The sequence below is a fragment of the Camelus bactrianus genome, chromosome 16 (assembly GCF_048773025.1).
Source record: "Camelus bactrianus isolate YW-2024 breed Bactrian camel chromosome 16, ASM4877302v1, whole genome shotgun sequence".
Taxonomy (NCBI): domain Eukaryota; kingdom Metazoa; phylum Chordata; class Mammalia; order Artiodactyla; family Camelidae; genus Camelus; species Camelus bactrianus.
This window is the reverse complement of record NC_133554.1, coordinates 3,648,911-3,670,992: the sequence shown is the minus strand read 5'-3', so window position 1 is coordinate 3,670,992 and position 22,082 is coordinate 3,648,911. Positions and strand designations below refer to the sequence as shown.

The following is a 22,082-nucleotide window of genomic DNA, read 5'->3' as shown; positions in this document are numbered from 1 at the left end:
CATTTGGTTCTGACAAGGTACCAAATCATTTCAGTGGGAATAAAAGGTCTTTTCAGTAAAGAATGCTGGAATAACTGGCTATTCCTATGGAAAAAAGTGAACTTTCACATCTTCTTCATACTATACATACAAGTTAATTTAAAATGGATCGTAGACTTAAGACATTAAAGGCAAAACTGTAAAGTTTATAGCAGAATATGTAGAATGTCTTTATGAATTTGTGGTAAGCAAAGATTTCTTTAAGATGATGCAGAAAGCATTAACCATGCATAATTAATAATATGAATTCATCAGAATTAAATCTGCTCATAAAAAACACCATTAAAGGAAGCCGCAGACTAGGAAAAAATATTCACAATACTTTTACATCACCAAGGCATATCTGGAATTATTAGTTATTAATAATGAAGACCTTGAAATTTTAAAATGGGAAAAAGTCATGAAGAAACCTTCATAAAAGATACGAGATCATTGATCATCAGGAAAACACAAAATAAATGTGCAGTGAGATAGCACTTTGTATCCAGTAGAATAGTTAATATTAAATGACTGTCAGCCACACATGCTGGTGAAGAGGTGAAGAAACTGAAGCTCTTATACTCGCTGATGGGGATGTAAAATGGTAAAACTAATTCAGAAAATATGTTTGAAGTCATACCTCTATCCTGTGACCCAGCAATTTGACTCTGAGTTATTTACCCAAGAGATGTCAAAACATACGTCCACAAAAAGGCTCTACCAGGTCAAGGAACGCTTCCTGCATCTGCTGTTAGTATTGGTGGCTGATGGCTCACAGCTGCTCCCCCTCAAGAGAATTGTCCTCAGCTGATAGGTGCCACCTCATTCAAGAAGTTATACTCCCACTCTGAGAAGGGGTCAGCACAACTGATGACTGATACAAAGTACAGAAGGTCAGCCCCCTTGTCTCAAGGATAATCCAAGATTTGACCTATGACCTCATCCTTACTCTGCTTCCTTCCTCCCTTTTAGGTTTCTCCTGAGAGCACTCCTGAAATAAATTATCTGCACCAGAATCCAAGTATCAGGCTCTGCTTCTAGGGACTTAACCTGCAATAAGAGGTCACAGCTCTGAGAATTTCTTGTACAAGAATGTTTATAGAAGCTTTATTTGTGTAAACCAAAAACTGGGGATTTGTGGGATGGGAAAGACCCACAAATGTCCATTTACTGTAGAATGGGTAAACAAACTGTGGTATATCTTAGAATTTGAGTTCTATAAAATTTAATAGAGTAGGATTGGATTGGACTGGACTGAACTGAATTGAATTCCATTTACAGAATTGAATACCAATCAGCCATCAAAATGAACAGACTACTGACACATGGAACAGCATGGATGATTGTCAGAGACAAAAACCCTGCAGCAAAGCAGATTCAAAGGATACAAGGTCAGTCCATGGTTGAGAAAAGTACGCATTCAGTGCCCCCAAAGAAAAGCTTCTGTGGCCATCTCAATAGTTTTCACGTCTATTAGTGATTAAAAATGCACTGGTAAAATAAGAAGAGATGATACTGAATTCTTCATTCTCCTTCCCTCCTGATGAATGTATATATATCATTGTACTTGTGATTTGGATAAATTTTCAACTTTTTCTAGAGTAAATTTTCATAATGCACATTTAAAAATGTTTTTAATGAGGTATAGTTGATTTACAATGGTGAGTTAGTTTCAGGTGTATAGCTAAGTGACTTGGTTACACATACATATATATATATATATATGTATATGTGTGTGTGTGTGTGTGTGTATATATGCTTTTTTTCAATTCTTTTCCACTATAGGTTACTACAAGATATTGAATATAGTTCCCAGTGCCATACAGTAAATCCTTGTTATCTATGTTATATATAGTAGTGTATATCTGTTAGTCCTGTACTCCTAATTTATCCTTCCCCCCACTTCCCCTTTGGTAACCGTCAGTTTGTTTCCTGTGTCTGAGTCTATTTCTGTTTTGTAAATAAGTTCATTTGTATCATATTTTAGATTCCATATATAAGTGATATCATATGATATTTGTCTTTCTCTGTCTGTCTTCACTTAGTATGATGATAATCTTTAGGTCCATCCATGTTGCTGCAAATGGCATTATTTCATCCTTTCTTATGTCTGAGTGATCTTCCATTGTATACATATACACCACGTCTTCTTTATCCATTCATCTGTTTATGGATACTAAGATTGCTTCCATGTCTTGGCTGTTGTAGAAAGTACTTCTATGAAGATTGGGGTGCGTGTATCTTTTTCAAATGAAAGTTCTCATCTTTTTCCAGATGTATACCCAGGAGTGGGATTGCTGAATCATATGGTAACTCCACTTTCAATTTTTTAAGGAATCTCCATACTGTTCTCCATAATGGCTACACTAATTTGTATTCCCACCAGCGGTATAAGAGGGTTCTCTTTTCACCACACTCTCTCCAGCATCTATTATTTGTAGACTTTGTGATGATGGCCATCCTCACAGGTGTGAAGTGATACCTCTTTGTGGTTTTCATTTGCAGTTCTCTAATAAATAGCGAAGTGAAACATCTTTTCATGTTTATCTGTTGATCATCTGTATGTCATTTTTGGAGAATGTCTATTTAGGTCTTCTGCCCATTTTTTTGATTGGGTTGTTCGGATTTTTGCTTGTTTTTATTATTGAGTTATATGAGCTGTTTATATGTTTTGGAAATTAATCCCCTGTGAGTCGTATCATTTTCTTCCAGTCGGTAGGCTGTCTTTTTGTTTTGTTTATGGTTTCCTTTGCTATGCAAAAGCTTATACTTTTGATTAGGTCCCATTTGTTTTATTTTTGCTTTTATTTCTTCTACTTTGGGAGACTGATACAAGAAAATATTGCTACGATTTGTCAGAGAATGTTTTCCCTCTGTTCTAAGGTATCATAACTTCTGTTTATGTCCTTAAGCCATTTTGAGTTTATTTTTGTGTATGGTGTGAGGGAGTGTTCTAACTCCATTGATTTCTATGTGGCTGTCCAGCTTTCTGGAACCATTTGGCTGAAGAAAATGTATGGATCTTTTTTCACACATCTGTTTCATTGAGCTTTAATTTCTTTTCTTTTTTTAGTATGAATGTTCTACTTCCTAAGTCAATTATTTTAATCATTTTTTTTCAAAATAGTATCCATTTTTTGAGATTTTAATATTTAAAATTTTCTCTACATTTTTTCCCGTGGTTACTTCTTTCTTTCTTTCTTTTTTTTTTTCTTGATTAAAATAAGCAGAGCTTTACCTATGTTATTTATTTTTAAAGAACCAGCCTTAAATTATTGTTTTTATTTCCTCCTTTAAAAATTATTTTTCTAACTTTATTCTTTGTCCTGAATTTGTGGTTATTGCCCAATTTCCGTCTTATTGACTTGATCATTTAATTTAGTTTTTCTTATTCTTTTTTGAAATGAAAGCATTTAATCTATAATTTGCCTCTGACTATGGTTTTGACTAAATTCTGAGGTTTTAAATTCTGTATAATGTTCTCAGTTTTGTTTTCACTTCAATGTTCTGTCATTGAAATTTTTATTACCTTCTTTGCACAATATTTGTAGGACAATGTTAGTTTCTTTTTTCCTCATTTCTGAGTAGTTTTTTTGCTGCGTTTGTTTTAAATTCGGTCAATTTCTAGTTTTATTGCAATGTAACCACATAAGATAGCCTTTACATTCTTTTCCTTTTAGAAATCTTTGAAGGTTTTTTGTCTTGCAGATTATGATCAATTTTTAAGTTCCCCTTGGGACCTTGTAAAGAATATGTATTCTCTGTTGGTTAAAAAGTTTGGCGTATCTAGTAAATCAACCTTACTTCTTTTATTATCCAATTATGCATGCTATGTCTACTTGACCAAATGTGGTATGTTAAAATCATCAACATTCATATTTCTGATAATGTTGTCTACACATACAAGAATTTTTACCTTATATATTGTGGAGACAGTTCATTTGATTGATAAAGTTTCATGCCATTATATCTTTACCGAGGTTGGTAATTATTATCAAACTGAAATGAATTATTTTCCCTTTAATGCATTTTGCCCTGCATGTAGTGTTAATAGTAACCTTATCACTTTGCTTTCCTTTTTGCTCAAACATACCTAATATATGTTCTTATCTATAATATATATGTGTGTGTGTGTGTGTGTGTGTGTGTGTATGTATAGTGTGTGTGTGTAATTTTCTTTTGCATGATACTTTGTTTTAGGGGTGTGTTTCTTACATTCGTCATATGGCTGGGATTCTTTAAATTAATTTAAGTATGCTCGTGGTTTAAAAAAAATGTTTTTTCGATTTCTAAATAATTTTAGATTTCAAAGAGGTTACAGAGGTTTCCTACACATTCTTCACCCAGTTTCCCTCATCTTACCTTCTTACATAACCATGGTCGGTATAGCTAAATTAACACTTCGTCAGGGCATCATCAGTTTTTCCAGTAATGGTGTTTCCTGTTTCTGCATCCAGTCCAGGACTGTACGTTACACCCATTTGTGTCTTGTTTGTCTTCCCAATCTATGAAGTTGCCTTCATCTTTCCTTGTTTTTCATGTTGGCACTTTTGAAGAGAACTGTTCAGGTATCTTATAGGACATCCCTCAGTTTAGGTTCATCTCATGATTTCTGATGACTATCCTGGGGTAATGGATTTAGGGGGGCGGGTAACACGACAGGGACAGCCTCTGCTCACTGCGTGTGTCAGGACGCCGTGGTGTCAGGACACAGCGGGTGATACTGTGTTTGTCCACTTCCTGAAGATGGTGTCTGTCAGGTTTCTGCACTGTAAAATCATTATTTTTCCCTTTCTATATGCTATTTATCAGAAGCAATCACTAAATCCAGCTCAAATTCAAGGGGGGAGGGAAGTGAAGTCCCACCTCTCGGAGGGAGGGGTACCAGATAATTTGCAAACATATGTTAAAGCCACCTACAGTAATTAACAGATACAGTGGGACGAACTTGGGGGTTATGCAAACACCCTGTTTAAAATATCCTTGAAGCTTCACCCACTAATTTTCGCCTTCATCAGTGGATCTCGCCGGCAGCAATTATCACTTTGGTATTCTAATGGTGATATTTTAATTCTCTCGTTCATTCTACGTGTATTAATTGGAAATTCTTCTGTACAGAATATTTGTCCCTTCCCCTCTAATTACTGATTTACTTAATTGGCTCTTTATCTCAGTAAGCACTTGTGGATATTTGTTTTATTCTTCAGGTTATAATCCAGCACTAAATGTTGTCATTATTTATTTTGCCATTGGGATCTCTTTTGGGTTAACTCCTAGGGCTTTTTGACCTGCTCTGTCCATCTGTCCATCCATCCACCCATCTATCCATCCATCTATTCATTAGCATTCACTGCTTTCCGGTGCTGCCTGACCCTTGAGGCTCATCTTATATTTTCTCTGTCTTAGCCTTAGAATCAGCGCCCCCTCCCACCCCCAACTTCTCTAACCATCAGGAAAATGCAGATCGAAACTACAGTGAGCTGTTGCTCCTGCAGGTTTCAAGTGGTCCCTTAGTTGAAGAATGCACTTCCTTCTGAAAACCCCGATTGAAGCCAGGGAGCTAAATCTGCTGCTGACATCATCAAGCCGAATTTCCACAAACTGGAGCTGATAACTGTGGCTAAAATTGGGGTAGCTGCGAATGAGGCATTACTGATGTTAGACAGAGGCAGTAAGTGGCCTTTAATCTGAGGACTTCATGGAAGGCTGGCTGGTGTTTTGGCCTCATTACAACAGCTGAGTCAAAACACTGGTTAGAAACCACTGAAGAGACATGCATTTCCACTCCCAGGCAGACACTGTGGAGACAGGATGGCCGTGTTTGTCCGTGTGAGCCTGTGTGTTCATGCTCTGGCACTGCCAAGCCCTGCCAGTGTCTGAGTCACCCCCTCGGACCCCTGCAGGTCATCTTTGTATACCAGCGCTCAGCTTCCTGGTCCTGACCCAGGAACCCAGCATGCACTGTGAATTCCAAGTTTGCAAAGGAGAGAGATGCTGGCAGGAGGTTCTGATGGAGGCTGCTGGTTTCTATTTAGTTGCATGCCAGTGGATCATTCTAGAGCAGAAGGAGGGAGTGGGTAAGAGATCCATTGTGCACACAATGTAACGTTTAATCCACAGCCTCAGGTCAGATAGGTCCTTTTCAGCTCCTTCAGTTTGAAGAACTCAGAGTATCCGAATTTCAGGTTCCTGAAAGCACATCTGGAAGATTTTATTGCCTTTGTCTATGACCCTGGTATGTGCCCCAGCAGGAGACTGCTTTGTTATTAGAACATCTGGGTCTGGGTCCTGGAGCTACTCTCTGAGGTCTGGGCAGATCCTTCCATTTCTTCAACTATAAAACAGGAGCGGTAGTCCTGGTCCTACCGCCATGAAGGGGTGTTCTGAGGCTTGTGTGGCAGATCATGAGCGGAAGTGGCGTTGCCAATTCAGCTGTCCACCACTGTGTGGCAGGGTGATGTGGTTGTTCAGGAAATAGCCTGTGGACTCTGACCACCAGGGTGATCATGCTAATCCCAGTGTGGACCCTCAGCAGGTGTGAACTGGGAAAGCTGCTTGATCGTGGTGGCTCAGTCCCCTGGGAAAGGGATGGCACTAGTCCCTGCCCTAAAGCTGTGTTGCAAGGTTGATACATGTAAATCATATTTCTCTGTGCCTGGCACAGAGCAAGCGTATTAAACAGGTCATGTTGATTGGAGCTGTTATCCAGCCCTCTCGGGTCCTGTATCTATTGAACAACCTAAACTTTCAGAAGGGTGTTATTCCTGGATCTTTCCAGACTAAGAAGAGAGCCACAAAAGCGCCCTCACCCCCTAAGAAATGTGCATCTCCACGGGTTCCACCTTGTTTTCTGTTCCATGCAGGCATCCCGCACGGCTTGTTTGTAATCACAGATAGTGGTATTTTAAAATTGAAAGGGCCATTTAAGTTCCTCCAGTCCAAGTCCATCCTTTTGTAGGGAAGGAAATTGAGTCAGAAAGTCCAGACAGGTTGACACAGAACTAAGTGAACGCTGGAGCCAGGCCTTCTCACCCTGAGGCCAGTTCTTTCCACTAAAGTTTGACATGTTCCCGTAAATTCTCAGGATTATAAAGCCCCTTAATCTAGAAGAGACTGGCCTGAACCCCCTACTCACATCTTGTGGAAAGTCCCTGAGAGGGACTTTTCTGAGAATTCCCCGGGAACTTGGGTTCTCACTTCCTCATGCGTTGGCTTCTTCCAAGAGTGGCCTTCCCATCTTGCACCATGCTGACCTTTCCTGTTGTGCTGACATTTCATTTTCAAATTTCATTTTTCATTTCATTTCATTTCATTTTCAAATTCAGTTTTCTTTTGGTCTCCAATCCAGTTTCCGGGTTCAAAAGTGAGGTCCCAGTTCCTCCATTTTCTCTTGTTCTGATTCTTCTCTGTTGCCTTCATTCCACTCCCATCTGCCTCCCACACTTTCATTCCCCCAAATTACCACAGGACTATGTTGTTATGTGGCAGCCTTTTAAAAAAGGTTTCCTTTAACAGGCATTAATTAAGAAAATACAGAAACAGATTCTTCCCATTTTCTCATGCAGAGCAACTCAACTCTCAAACTCAGCTCTGGGCCACCTCCTTTTGCCACTAAAGCTTAGTAGTTACCACTTACAAGGACTTGGATTAAGCTTATCAACCAGGAAACCCTCCTCACTGTGTTGTGCAAAGTGGCTGCTGTGGCCCCTCCATCACAAATACCTCCTTAGCAGTTCCCCTGGAAGAGTTTCTTAATGGTTCTGGCAGAAGAACACTGGGGAAGATTCTAATTATCCTGATGTGGGACAAATGTTTATTCCTAGATGAGAATTTATGGCCAGAGGTGGATGGGCTTTCCCCAGACTGAGTGGCAGGCCCTCCTCTGTGATGGTGGTACTCTGGTGGGACAGCATCCATCTTAGCCATGTGCGAAGTGTTCCAGGAGGGGAAGAGGACTTCTGATATCCAAGGAGGTGGGGATGATGTGCTAGACAAAAAAATTACAATGTCTACCCTAGGCAACATTAAGGCAAGAAGTCCCTTGGCCTGAACCATTCTGCACGTTGCCACTTGATTAATCTTCCTGGAACACCGCTGTTCTGAGTTTCTCTCATATTTCACAACTTTCAAAGACTTCCTGTCACTCAGTGGATAAATCTGGGTTGGAGATAGTTCAGGGAGGGTACTCAAGACTATCCATGACCTGCCTCCAGTTTGCCTTTAATTTTGAATTCCACATGGCCTCCTGCCCCCTCTATAAAGACAGCCTTTGGGAAGGAGAATGTAGTTGGTGTCCTACAAACACATTTCATAGGTCCTACACCTGGAGCGTTACACAAGCTGTGACATCATCCAAGGGCCTGCCCTCTTTCATCTATAAAATCCCGACCATCTACAAGGCACTTTCTAACCCCATCTCTTGTGAGACCCCTCATGACCACCTACTTCCTACCACCCAGGATGGTGAGACAGGAAATGAGCAGTGGGAGACAGCAACTGGATAGAGCTTCCTCCTGACAGCAAGGAAGATGCCTGCTTGGGGTGCACTATTTTTAAGTGTAAAAATCGTAAGTCACTTGCACTGATTGCACCCAGTGACTCTTCAGCAAAATGAGTGTTGGACTTGATGTAAGGTCCCATCCAACTCCAAAATTTGATAGGAGAGCCTATAAAATTAGGTTTGAACTTGGCAGTTGTACAGCACCGGTGATAGTGTGATGTATAATATACTGGTCCTTGTCCTCATTCCTGGAGTAGACTTTTGGGATTTCCTAAGTGATGAGTGTTAACGGTGAGAAGACAGGCTTGTGTTACTCATATAACAAACCCCTTTCAACCACACCTGAGTTTGTATTAACGAGGTGACGTTTGGAAAGCCAATAAGGATGGGGACCGGTTGCCAGAGAAGCTAACCACATGGTTAGAGGGCTGGAACGTTCGGCTTCCGCTCCCGCCCCCACCTTCCCAAAGCCCTCCAACTCCCAGGGAGAGAGGGAGTGGAGGCTGAGCCAGTTACTGATGGCCAGTGATTCAGTCAGTCATGCCTACCTAATAAAACCTGCATGAAGAAAGCTAATCTACAGTTTGGAGAGCTTCCGGTTTGGTGAACACATGGAGGTGCTGGGAGGTCAGTGCATCCAGAGGGTACTTTGCCCTGTGTAGCTCTTACTTCTGGCTGTTCCTGAGCTGTATTCTTTTATAATAGACTGGTCATCTAGTTGATAAAAGTGTTTTCCTGAGTTCTGTGAGCCATCCTAGCAAACTGTCAAACCTGAGGAGGGGGTCATGGGAAGCCTCAGTTTATAGCTTGTCAGTCAGAAGTACAGGAGGCCCAGGAGTTGTGTTTGGCATCTGAAGTGGGGCCAGCCTTGTTGGACTGAGCTGTAGAGGAGGAAAAAAAAAAAGTTCCCTCTGCCCTTCTGAATTCTTGGTGGAGAAACCCAGTCATAAAAGACAGATTAACAGGAGAAAAACAAACAAGTTTAATAACACGGATACCTCCTGTATACATGGGAGATCCCAGGAACACGGAGCAACTCCCCCAAACAGCTCAACCCCTCACCTTAAATACCAGCTGAAGACGAAAGACCTTGGGGAGTTGGGAGTCAGTTATGGGAACTGAACAGGAAAAGCACAGTAAACAAGGGCAAGGTCACAAATGGAGTGTCCTTGTAAATGTAAATTTCCCTCCCAGAAGGGCAACTTGTTCTTTGTTTTCAGAGATTCTCCCGTGTTTTTAGCCTCTCAGAAACAATGATCTCAAAATATCCTTATGCCAAAGAAACGTATCTGCCCCCTTACCCTGTGGGGTGTGACACCATCTCCACACAGACAGTAGCAGATTGAGTTGGACTGTAGGACACCCAGCAAATTAGCCAGCTGGCGGAAACCCCACAAGTTTGGTGACCAGAAGGGACGTGGATAGTGTCAACTGAGATAAAAATCACACGACGTGGGAGTTGTGACTTAAGTTTTATTCAGGGCAAAATGAGGACTAGAGTCTGGGAGATGACATCTCAGAACGTCCTGAGAAGCTGTTCCAGAGAGGCAGGGGAGTTCAGTGTTACATATGACTTCAGTGAAGGGGGCACGTGCAGTCAAGCACACATTTCGGCAGAGGCCTGCTGCTGGTCACAAGGAGCAGGGCATCTTTAGTGATTTTAGTGCTTTTCTAGATATGAGGAGACCCAAGAATTGGGCTCATAAAATCGTTCCTGAAAATATCTAACTATCTGAAGGCCTGTTCAGCCAGTTTCCCCAGAGCACAGAGCACCTCATTCCTGAATTCCTTTCTGGGAGTGTTGGAGGTCAGCGGCTGCAGTGGCTCATGAGTTAATCCCAGCAGAGGTAGATGGCAAGTGGTCCAATCCTTGTAGAGGCAGGTGGCAAATGCCAAGTTTTAGGTAGCAATAGTAAGAGAGGAACACAGAGTTCTCCTGTAGTTGATGTATAGAAGTGTTTCCTTTCACCACTAATATATAGAATTACTTTGGAAATCACATGCACTCTGAGAAAGACATGCCTTACCCTGGGCCACTCCTCTTTCAAGAGCTGTTTTGCACTTTGTTTTCAGGAAGATGCAAATAAACACCTACCCCTCACTGTGTTCATTGCCCCCTTAAAAAATGAATGGAAGAGGCAGATTGAATGCCAGCCTCTCTGCCTTTTTGTGGAGAACAGAAATAAAGCCCCTTTTGATACATGTCTGTTCTCTCCAGTGGAATCTATCAGCCTTTAGAACTACATGTGTTCATCCATTTACTTTCCTAGGAGGTGGGATGGTGACAAATTCTGCCAAGAACACAAGAAAACAGAGTATAATGGATAACAGTATCCGTTTAGAAATTTGCATACAAGGTGAGTTTTAAATTACGGTTTATTAAGCATTCAATATGAGTAAGTTGCCAAGAAATGGGCCACCCACAAAGGTGTGACGAAGGTAATCGTCTTCATTTGTAGCATTTCATTTTGCAGCTCCATTTACTTGAAATGATTTGGTGCCAAAATATATTGAACAACATTATTTCCTTCTCCTGAGTGTACTTACACACCAGGAGAGAGGAAGGGAGCATTTCAGTCTCATAGTGGGGAGAAAGGGAGGCAGCATACCGGGCAGACTCGGAGCTGAAGGCTGCGTTTTGTGTTTCAGTGGCCAGTGAATTTTCTATTATCTGATCCCAGGGAATTCCTCCAACTGACGTGTCAGGGGCTGTCATTACGCTGCCATCGGGTCTGACAGTCATGTTGGTAAACACTGAGTGCTACAGAGGTTGGGCTTCTCTCTGGCAAACTCTGAAGAGTTTATGAACACCTAGTACCGCCTTGTCAAGTCTGCTTGTTCATCTGCATTTACAGATGCCCAGTGGTAGATGGGCTGAAATGCTGCCCTGGGCAGGGCACGCAATGGTCCCCAGTGGCCCCCAGTCAAAATACAGGGCAGAAACAGCAAGCCAATCTCGAGGCTGGGGGTGGAGGCATTTCCTGTATTTTGTGAATGCCCCTGTCTGCAGGCTGCTGCTAAGGTCTCTGCACTCATACTTTCCTAATGAATGAGTCTCCTGAGAAAAGCCATGAACACCAAACAGATACAGTTTCTCTCTGACTGTGCCATAGCACGTGCTGTGACTGTAAGTCCGCCCACCCCACGCACGCTACCTGCGGGGCCTTTGGCTAGCGAGGTTACTGCGATTCTGTCTCAGTTTTCTTTTCTGTAAAACAGGGCTTCCTCTATCCACCTGTTTATTCATCCCTGCACATCCTGCCTCCCCAGACTGGAAGGCTCTAGAAAAGTAAGAGCTCTCATCTCAGTGTTCCTTCTCCCCGGCACTGCCCACCCTCCTGTTGCTGCAGGTATGCTCGGTCCCTCATTCTCGTGCACCGCAGGTTCTCAGTAAGGTGTCATCTCTGATTTTTCTCACGGATGTCACCCTAGTACCGGCCTGTCTGCATCCGTGCCACGAAGGTTCACAGGTCAGTCAGCAGCATTAAGCTTCCCAGTATCTTAAGAGTCTATCCTCTTCAGCCTTGTGACTTGTCCAGGGTCAGTAACTGGGGTCCCCTCCCTCACACAATACCTTCTGCCTTCCACACACCAGCTGCCATTCAAACCCACACTGAAAAACCTGCGCAAGCCCTGCGTAAGAAGCCGCAGGGGAGAAAGGTGCGGCCACGGAGTCAGGAGCATCCAAGCTGGGCTGGAAACACTGCTTGAGAAGCAAGGTGGAGCCTCCGTCACAGGATCGGCTGTTGTCAGACACGTCAGGCCAGATTGATAAGCAGAAAAGGCTGTCAGGGCGTGGGCACCAAGGGTGGGCGTGAGAGGTGCTGACAACTGGATGTGAGTCAAAGCCCTTGGAGCTGATGAAAGTGATCACGGCACTGGATTTATCGACATCGCACCACGTATCCGGCACTGTGCTGACTCTCGTTATGCGCCATCTCGTGTCATCCTCAAAACGGTATTGTTATCCCCACTTTAGAGATGAGAAAACTGGCCGCAGTTCAGTAGCTTGGCCACAGACACACACAGGCAGTAAGTGGCAGAACCACAAGTCAGACTCAGGCTGTTTGATGCCAGACCTCAGGCCCTTACCCGCCACTCATGCACCCGCTCTCCAGCTGGGATGGAGGAGTGGCCAGAAGACAGGGACAGAATGATGTGTCCACCCTGCTCGTGTGGGAAACATACACTCTGCATTTCTGCAGCTTTACCTCATCTGTCTGAAAGAAGTAACATCTCTTTTCCCTCTTACTTTTAAATTGAAGTATGTTTGATACAGAGTGTTGTGTTAGTTTCTGGTGCACAGCATGGTGATTCAGTTACACATATACATACATGCATGTTCTTTTCCGTTATAGGCCATTACAAGGCATTGAATGTAGTTCCCTGTGCTGCACAGTAGGACCTTGCTTTTATCTATTTTTTATATAGTAATGTGTATCTGCTAATCCAAACTCCTAATTTATGCTCCCCCTTTCCCCTTTGGTAACTGTAAGTTTGTTCTCTATGTCTGAGAGTCTGTCTCTGTTTTGTAAATAAGTTCATTTGTGTCCCTTCTTAGATTCCAGATGTAAGTGATATCATATGATATTTGTCTTTCTCTGTCTGACTTACTTCACTGCGTATGACGATCTCCAGGTCCATCCATGTTGCTGCAAGTGGCATTATTTTGTTCTTTTTTTTTTTATAAGGCTGAGTAGTATTCCATTGTGTATGTATGTGTACCACATCTCTATCCAGTCATCTGTCGATGAACACTTAGGTTGCTTCCATGTCTTGCCTATTGTTAATAGTGCTGCTGTGAACACTGGGTTGCATGTATGTTTTCGAATTTATGAGTTTTCTTTTGGATATTTGCCCAGGAGTGGGATTGCTGGATCACATGGTAACTCTATTTTTATTTTTTTAAAGGAATCTCCATGTTGTTTTCCATAGTGGCTGCAACAAATTACACTGCTGCCAACAGTGTAGGAGGGTTCCCTCTCCAGCATTTATTGTTCATGGACATTTTACTGATGGCCATTCTGACCAGTGTAAGGTGATACCTCACTGTGGTTTTGATTTGCATTTCTCATAGCTAGCAACGTTGAGCATCTTTTCATGTGCTTGTTGGCCATTTGTATGTCTTCTTTGGCAGAGTCTTCTTTCTTGACCAGCCTTCCTTCTGGTACCCCAGCATTAAATGGTAATAGTGAGCTTTTAGCTGTTTGTCTTTGCCCAGGCACTCAAATAGCCTTTCCCTGGGAGCAGGTTACACTGACATTAGCAGAATCCTCTGTACAGAGTCTTTTCCTTTGCACTAGTTGTGTAAAGGCTAAGATGAATGAATGAACACTCCCTGTTGAGTATCCATGTGTGTCAGGGTGTTTTGGAGGGCACTTTTACCTGCCATAGCCTTTTATCTCATAATAAGCAGTGTTCATCTAAGCAGACAAACCCAGAGAAAGTCAATGACTTGCTCAAATTCATTCAGAAAGTGCAAAGCTGTGTGATGCCGAGCCAGGCTTCTTCCCTTTGGTCTCGTGCTGTTCACACTACAGTGTTTCCACCTGCAGTGACATGTGATAGGAGACAATCCAGTGAGATAAAAATGCACTTCTGTGGAACTACTATGTGCATGCCACCACTTGATGGACTGTGAGCCAGGCCTTTTGATCTGGGCAGGATTCAGACAAGAAGGAAAGCAGAGTCATTGAGGCTGGAAGAGGAGCAGGAGGGAGGTACCTGATACCACGGCATGTTAAGAGGTCGGCAAGAACGTGGACCCCAGTGAAGCTGCCCTTCAGAAACTCTGCCTCTGTGAACTGGAAATCGTCGATCCCAGGAGAACCCTTTGGGCTTCTGTTCCCTATTTCCCAGAGCTCTGAAGAGCACAGCACAGGGTTTGACCAGTGTCTTCAGCAGATACTGACTGCCCGGCTTCCACACGCTGCGCACAGGTTTAGACACTGGGGATGGAACAGAGAAGAACAAATCTGCCTCCACGTTGGATCTGTTTCTTTAACCTCTGTATTCTGTTGCTTTTACTACAAGTTAATCACTAAATGGATGTTGGCAATAAGCTTAAATTATACACAATGGCCCTTTTCTAGGAACCCTGCCTCCCAGGTAATGAGCTAAAATACCTTTGTTTAGCTCACAGGAAATTAACACAGCCCCTCCGGAGGCTGACCAGAACCAGGGAATGTTTGACTTCACTCCCTCCCCTTCTGGTATAGAAGAAGCATGAATTCTAACTCAGGCAAGATGTTTCTTTGGGACACTAGTCTACCATCTTCTCGGTCTGCTGGATTTCTGAATAAAATCACTATCCCTTGCCTCTTCAACTGGTCCCTTGATTTGCTGGCCTTTTGTGTGGTGAGCAGAAGCAGCTTGGACTCGGGAACAGGGATCCAGCCAAGAACAAGACAGACAGGGTGCTTGCCCTACGGAAATTGCATTCTGGAGAGACAGAGAGTGGACATGTGTGCAATGATTAAACAAGATCATTGACCGCTGGGTGAAAGCTGTAAGTAGGATAATGGGTTAGAACCGCGGAGAGGCTTGGAGGCCTCTCTGCGTCAGCGACACAGGGATCCTGGAGGGCTGAAGGCAGCTGGTCCCGTGAACAGAGAACGCATCCCAGCACAAGGAACGGCCCACAAGACCTTAGTGGGCAGAGGCGTGTGGGAGAGATGTGAAGGAAGTGATGCTTTCTTCACTCCCTTTAGCCGAGGGAGCAGGCTGAGACGTGGTGTGAGACAGGAGAGGCAGAAGCAGGCCGGGAGCACATTTTAGGTCATGGGAAGGGGTCTGGATTTTGTTCTGAGTCTAATTAGAAGCAGAAAATGGCATGATCTGATTTACACCTTGAGAAAGAGCCCTCTGGCTGCTGGTGAGCAGCCTGGGAGGCAGAGTGAGCCACAGAAACCATATTCAGGAGACACCGTGACCACTTGTAGAAAGAGGAAGTCCCTTAGAATGACCTGAGAGTGTAGCAGTCGCATTTGTAATCTCACATGATCTTGCTTTTTCAAGATAACCACTGGTTCATAAATATACTTCCTGTCTTGAAATAGTAACACTAATTTGTTTTTGTTTGTTGTATATTCATTCTGCTTTTTAAAACAACATATTATAAACATGTCTGTATCTTACTAAGCATTTTTATCACATCACTTTTGATGGTTGTATAATATTTTGACAGATCGATATAGTTATTGCTATATCAACGTTCGTTTCTATAATAGTCCTTCCAATATGTGTGTTTTCTGTAATACCACCAGCCAATTCTCCAGTTCTCAGCAGAACTAACCAGGTGTCCCCCCAGAATAAGTCAGTTCTGGCACTAGCTACATGGAGGTAGTGTCAGATCCCACAGGTTAAAGGCTCAGTCCCACAAGATCACCCTCCACTTCAGATGCCAGTCGCAAGTCCAAGTTGTCACCCGTGCTGCTGACCGACTGGCTGTAGGTCAGACGTTCCACGACCCCCTCCTTAGGTTTGGTGAATTTTTTAGAGCAGCTCACAGAACTCAAGAGAAACATTCTACTTACTAGGTCACTGGCTCATTACAAACGGATCTAACTCAGGAACAGCCAGTTGGAAGTGATACACAAGGCAAAGTGCGGGAAGAGGTGCAAAGCTCTCTGGGCTCACCCCTCTCCCAGCACCTCCACGTGTTCACTAAGCCAAAGCTCTCTGAGCCCCATCCTTTTGGGGTTTTTGTGGAGGCTTCATTATACAGGCATGATTGATTAAGTCTTTGGCCTTTGATGATTAAACTCAACCTCCAGCTCCTCTCCCTTCTGAGGTCAAGGGGTAGGACTGAAAGTTTCAACCCTCAGATCACAGGTTTGGTTCCCCTGGCAACCAGCCTCCATCTTTAAGTTACCCAAAAGTAACCTCATTAATATAACAAAAGACATCCCCATGACTCTCATCACTTAGGAAATTCCAAGGGTTTTAGGACCAAGTATGTATTTCTTATTATAAATTTCAGTATCACAGTACTGCAGTGAGCAATCTTAAAAACAAAACTTGGTGAATATATTTAATATTTTCCCAAGGAAGCATTCTCAGAGATAGGATTTCTGATTTACAGATAAAAATTTTTAGTGTTTGCTCTGCTTTGCTAAATTATACCCAACGAATTCTTATTTACTCATACTTTTGCTAACTCTGGCTAACACAGAAAATTATTAAATTTTTAAAAATAGACTCTTGTCCAGCATTTCGAGCTATAATATCCTAATTTTTCTGTAAACATGAAGAAATAAAGTCTACTAATTTAAAAAATCCTTGTGCTGCTTAATTCATATTTTTTCTGATTGAGATGTCTCCTTTTTCCTTATTTTCTTAGGCATATTTTGTATTAAAAAGTAATGAGGCATAAAACTAAATTCAGATCAAATCAGAACTTCTTTGGGGGCCAAAACTTGCTGAAACTGGCACCAAGTCCTAACCTTAACCTTAAATTGGATACGGTCCTCGAGGCAGCATCCTTGTGAATGGATCTGTTTATGCTGTGAAGCTTCCACAGGAATGTGTTTATTTTAGGGGAAAAATTTAGAAGGAAAAAAAGAAGTTAAAGGGCAAAACAAAACAAAACAAAACAAAACAAAAACAACCCCCCAAAAACCCAAAACCCAGTTGTCCTGGATTTTACTTAATCTCAAATTTTTTTCAATCAAATTTGCATTTCTGTTTTCCTTAATAGATAAAGACGGCCAGGCCAATTCAACATTGGCTGACCACTTACACTATCCCAGGCCCATTGCTGGACCCAGGGAACTCAGAGATAATTCAAAAACATTTGTGCCCTCAAGGATTTCACGTTTCCTACAGGAGATGAAAAAGCCAGCAGAGCCCAATTGTTGTGCTAGCGACGTTAGAAAGTTGCACAAAGAACAGAGGAGCCACAAGAAGAGGATGAAAGCCAGGCCTCCCCAACAGAGACCACGATGCGGAGACGGGTGACTAGGAGCTGTTTGCTGACATCAGGAGGGAGGGCATGGGGCAGCCTGGAGTACGAGGGCAGCTGGACAGAAGGACGGAGACGAGGCCACAGGGGTGGCAGGATAAGGCCATTCAGAGCCAGGGTTGGCACACGTGCCCGTTCTGGTCCAGCCTGCCCACTAGGAGTGGTTTCCACAGTTTTAAATGTAAAATGCAAAAAAACAACTGTTAGTCTCTCTGCTAGAAGTTACTCGATTCCCCTTCCTGGTCCACAAAGCCTAAAATACTTATTTTCTGACCACTTTACTGAAAAATTTTGCTAACTCCTGGTGACTTTTTTGTTCTAAGCTCAGAATATTAAGTACGACCCTGTGGGTGACAAATGCCAGGAAGCCGAGGATGAACACGTTCTGTTTTGCATTAGAAGCGTCTGTATCCTAGGAAGAAGCACAGAGGCAAACGCGAGGAAGGAGCAAGGCTAGGAAAACCAGCTACGAGCCTACTTCTCTAGTCTCCCAAAGGTGCAAGAATCAAAGAAGGATAATTGTTCCCATTAGATGTTTGAAAATACATGCACCATTTTCCCAATAACCAAATGAAATTTAGATTTGAAGAATAACTGCCCATAATCAAAGTGACCCTTGGGGAGAAAATTCTGGTTCATGGCTTGTGACTACATCCACGCATCCTAACACTCCCACACTCTGCAGGGACCAAGAATGATCACTCCAGAACGTGTGGGTGTCCGGAGCTGAAAACTAGACAGTTGTGTAAATGTCCGCCCAGATCTAACTGGAAAAACCCTAAAAGGAGAACATTGACAGAAAGCAAACCAATCCCTGAATTCCTGTTTAGACGGTCATTGGACACGACAGCTTCCTCTTAGACCCTCCGAGAGGGGACAGAGCAGCCCACACCTGCAGTGTTCAGACTCGCTTCTGCCCCTGCCTTCCTGGTCAGTCCAGGCTGAGGGCGAGAATGGTGGTTCTCACAAACCAAGTGATGGGGCTGCGGAAGCTGCGGTGAAACCACTGTGGCAGTGGCGCTTTCTCTCCAGCTTCCCCGGAAAGCAAGGGACGACTGTGGCCTGAATCCCTTTGTAAAGGAACAATGCCGCTTCCCCGCCTGTGCATGAACTGCCCTGCCCTGAGATGGAAAGACGCCAGCCCAGAGAGATGCAAACTTCTAGGTGCTTCTTTGTCTCCCTTTCAGTCTTTCTGACCTGATTGGCAAGCCTGATATTCACTCTCCAGAGCAGTAAGAGAGCAGCACTGGTGAAGACGCCATCTTTGCACACAGCTTATGAGTTGTCCAAGGCCATGTGAGAGTTCAGTGTCACTGGCACCAACTGATTCAAGCCCTTGCTTCATGAATTTGAGCAGAACCAGCCAATGGCAAGAGGTGGTCCGCCTTGTTTGTCTGTACAGGTTATAGCAGCAGGGGCTGGATGCCACTTCCCCTCAGGAAGGTTCACAGGAGGAGGAAGATGGAGGCCACTCTCACACAGCCGCACACCCTTGGGGTCACTCTGCTCTGGTCCTTGTCCAGGCCATGAGTGGCTGCAGGCAAGTGTTAGGCAGCCTTCCTGTTACTGTTCCTTTGAGCAACTCCCTTCCTGCGCCCCACAGCTGTCTAGTCACCGTCATCACCTCTGGCCACCATCCCGACTTCTCTCCAAACCTCATGGGGCAGTTTCTCCCTGAGCCCTCTCACTGCTTCATCAGTTTGCATCTCCCTTCACAAGTCTTGCAGCAGCCTGACAAAGACAATACGGTCTAAAACACGGGGGCAACTGTCAGCTCTGGTTTTCTGGTGGTGCACGTTGAGGCCTGTCCCTTCTGTGGCTTGGGATGTGTTCTCCCACCCCCCAAGGTTTGCTTTTCTACAAAGGAGTAGGTGGGCACCCCCACGCTGCCTCATGATCTCAGTCCTTCCTCCTGTGTCTCCTAAGGTACAAGACAGAAGTACAAGCTGTATTTACCAATATTAAATATCTCCTGGTTCACCAGGGAAATGGGGAGACTTACTTCATTATGTTACAGACTTAGTTACAGCTGTGTGGTTCTGATCGTTGGCACTGGGAGGATAACTCAGAAACCGCCAGGGCGGTCTCACGTTGGGCATCTCTGAGCATGTTGCCATCCCTGAGACAGCCCATAATGAAGACCAGCGTGCTATTTACAAACCTGGAAATGAAGACGTAGAAAATACTGATCTGAGAAGAAGCAAAACCACCAAAACTTTGAAATCATCATACCTGGAAGTATACAATCAGAGTGACTCATATTTTCCTTCAAAAATTTTAGCCAATAAGGCACTATAATGGAAAAATGAATAATTATCCAGGGAGCGCTCCGGAGTTCTCAAGCAAAGTGAGGAAAAGTGTGTGAGTGTGTGTGTATTCGGGGGTGAAATAAACCATCGCAGAACTCATATGACTTAAAACCACCACCACCATTTACTCGCTCATGATTCTGCAGAGATGCGGCGATGGACCATCTCTCCTTCACAAGGCCGTAGCCTGGGCCCCTCCAGCTGGGAACGTGGCAGAGGCTGAATATCCAAAGTGACTTCGCTTCCATGTTTGGTGCCTGATCTGGGGTGGCCAGAATCCTTTCCAGTCAGACTACTTAAATCATGCTTCAGGGTTCTGAGAGAGTGAAAGGGTTCACAGGGGCCAGGAACTTCTGCTCCATTCTATTGATCGCAACAAATTACAGGACAAGATGCAGGGGGTGGAAAGTGGACCCCCAGCTCTTGCTGGGAGGAGTGACATGTAGGTCTAGGAGCGGGAGGGAACCGTTAGGAGTCGTATTTGAAACAACCTGCCACAGACATGTTTGTGTTGGACAGCTGGCAAACACGCTCTCCTTCATCAAACTCTGGTCAGGCTCTGAGGAGCGAGCCCTCTGCTCAGCTAGTCCTCAGCTTTGCCCAGTGAGAACCGTATCTTTGAGAGCAAACAATTTCCTCCACTTGCCACTCTTAAGACATTCGAACAAATACCAGCATAGTTCTATCAGCTGGAGGCTGTGTCCCTGGGATGGCGGTTTTGACCCCCTTTAATGGCTGCCTCAGGAAACTCAATGCTGCCAAAATTGTTTACTGCTTGTTCCAGCCAAAATCTGACCTCTCTTTTCTTAGAGCGTTCACTTCAAAAACCTTGCAATTGCAAATCCTTCCTCTGTTCCTTTGAGATGCATCTTCTGCAACCCAGGAATGTCTTTCTCAAGGACCTGAGAGCCATTCCTTCGAAATGTAATCATCAAAAAGGTAGGGCCTGGTCCCCAACCTCTGTGGGCAGGTCAGAGCCTAACTTTGGGAAGTGACAGTTAGCAGACACGGGTGGCTTGATCGCACTGGCCAACCTGCCTGCTTTTTGCAGTTTTCTACTTTCCTGGCTCTGTGAGGCTCCTGTTCTTTCCTCCTCCCTCACTCTCCCTTCAAAGCCCCAGAGACCTCTGCACAGATTGGAGCTGAGCTGCGTCTCTCTCCTCCACTGCGGCAGCCTGAGTGAAATCTGTGATACAGCTTTTTAACAAGTGTCTGCTGAGTCGTTTTTCTTTGACAAAATTCCTGGTGAAAGATGACGTGTTGAAATGTGGTATTTATGTTGAAGATGTAGAGAGGTGGGCAGACTGAGATGTATTTAGAATCTGGACCAAAAATTCCTGGAGATAAAGGGAAGGAGAAAGAATCAAGAGTTAAAGATAAGGTTTAAGGTTCAGGTTTGGGCAACTGCATGGTTAGTGGTGCGACTCACTGAGACTGGAGACATGAGGGCAGGGGTAGGTCAGGTCCAGCTCATTGGTGCTGATCTGGAAAAGTCCTCCAAACGGAGATGCCCATTAGGCCATTAGGTGTATGGATTTGAAGTTCTGAAATGAGGTGAGCAGGAGGAGTGCATCTTGAAACTCCTTATTTCAAAGGCTAATTAAAGTCACTTTATCCTTTAGGAAGACTAGAGGAGGTGTTTAGAAGGAAAAGAAAAGAGGGCTTTAGACTTTGGTGATAAGCAAATAAAATATCGACCATAAATTAAAACTGAGAAGGGTCAGATGGAGAGAAGGCAGGATGGAACTGATCCAGGGTGTGTGTAGAGAGAGGGTCGCTAGTCTGGTACCGCTGGGTGTGACAGCAGTGATGGAGGCTGGGCTTAATGCAAAGGCAGGTTATACTTTCTGAGAGCTCCAATGCCTCTAGGAAATAAGAAGACATTTAGTCTAAGAACAAGAATAGAAGGGATGGAGTGGGAGGAAAGTAGACGTTTGAAATGTCTGTTTACAGGAAATGAGAGCCCAAATTGAACCAGGCTCAGGGTTACATATATATACACATGCCTCCACGTCAGGCGGTGTGAAGTGAGGGAGTGCTGCACACGGCGTTGGCTGCCCGGTGTGCAGGATGAACAAGACTAGTTCAGTCTAGAGCACAAAAAGGTGGAGCCCCTCCCTCCCTCTTCCCCCAAATACACCGAAATATGTGTGAATACATGTATTCTTTACTCTTAGATGGACGTTGTCTGTCTAGAGGTTGGAACAACGTGGGGGAAATAAAAATCCTTTTTTGTTTGTTTTTTTTTTTTTTTGTTTTTGTTTTCTTCTGTTACTGTGTAAAAATCCTCCAA

At 43.8% G+C, this 22,082-nt stretch overlaps 1 long non-coding RNA gene across 2 annotated transcripts in view; it reads left to right on the top strand.

Moving 5' to 3' along the window:
• Positions 1 to 22,082, top strand: part of LOC123612080 (uncharacterized) — a 249,017-nt gene that overhangs the window by 160,096 nt on the left and 66,839 nt on the right. For both annotated transcript variants that reach the window (XR_012499357.1, XR_012499356.1), the window contains exon 3: positions 1,300 to 1,409. This is a non-coding gene — a long non-coding RNA (uncharacterized LOC123612080). The remainder of the gene's footprint in view (positions 1 to 1,299; positions 1,410 to 22,082) is intronic.